This window comes from Anopheles ziemanni (assembly GCF_943734765.1).
Source record: "Anopheles ziemanni chromosome X unlocalized genomic scaffold, idAnoZiCoDA_A2_x.2 X_unloc_49, whole genome shotgun sequence".
NCBI lineage: Eukaryota > Metazoa > Arthropoda > Insecta > Diptera > Culicidae > Anopheles > Anopheles ziemanni.
The window spans coordinates 35,001-35,934 of NW_026689817.1; the positions used below are offsets into that span (position 1 = coordinate 35,001).

Below are 934 nucleotides of genomic sequence, written 5' to 3' on the forward strand. Positions count from 1 at the left end.
ATCTGGCTTGCGACTACTTTGTTTCAATGTCCAATATGTACCGTTGGACTCGGTTAACGGGCTGTTAGCCCGCGTGTGGTTTAACTCACTGATACCTTCCATTGCCCATACGCTAGTTTGTTTGTGTTCCTTTGGTCAACTTCCATACTTGAATCATTTGTGCTACCGCTGCTGCTTCGACGCTACTTTGACATCTTCGCTTCTATTTAAATAAATAAATAAGCTGAAGCTAGACATCAGTAAACACCACCACAGACACCACAAGCACGCCTTCTCCTCGTACTTCCGCCTCACGCGGGAACACGGACGCTCTAAATACTTCGAATTCCAATGCCAGTATATTGTAAACCACGGGTTCTTTAATGCTAGCGGGTCGTCGCGACCCTAGTTAACATCATGGTGCACGTCTCGTGACGGGTGTCACGGCGTAGTTAAATGTATGCGATACATTTCTCAAATATAAGCGCTCAGTCATCTGTACATCATGGTAGGTTCCCACGACGTGCAATATGCGTTCAACTTATCAATGTTCATGTGTCCTGCAGTTCACATTATGACGCGCAGTTAGCTGCGGTCTTCATCGATCCATGAGCCGAGTGATCCACTGCCGAGGGTGACTAACTTGCGTAAGCCGCCGCTGTGCGCGTATACCCGTTCCCCGTAGGGAGGAGCAAGCCGCCGCTTAGAGACGAAGCATAAAGTGTCCTCATTCCACATAGGGCAAGCTGGATGAATCCATTTTACCCAGGACGGCCGAAGCGGCGTGGACCAGGGGAGAACTGAACCTTATACTTCACACCACAGTAAGTCTACGTGTCCTCTTCCACATAGGGCAAGCTAGAACTAACTATCTTACCCAGGACTGCCGAAGCAGCGTGGACCAGGGGAGGAACACACTTTTCATGGAAACGTAAGGCATCCATGACTGCCATAA

The 934-nt window shown here is 49.0% G+C and overlaps 1 non-coding gene across 1 annotated transcript; it reads right to left on the reverse strand.

Annotated features, from left to right (window-relative positions):
• Positions 1 to 461: 461 nt before the first annotated feature.
• On the reverse strand, positions 462 to 616 carry LOC131292345 (5.8S ribosomal RNA). Its single transcript, XR_009190010.1, has one exon. It is a non-coding gene; the product is annotated as a 5.8S ribosomal RNA (ribosomal RNA).
• Positions 617 to 934: the final 318 nt, after the last annotated feature.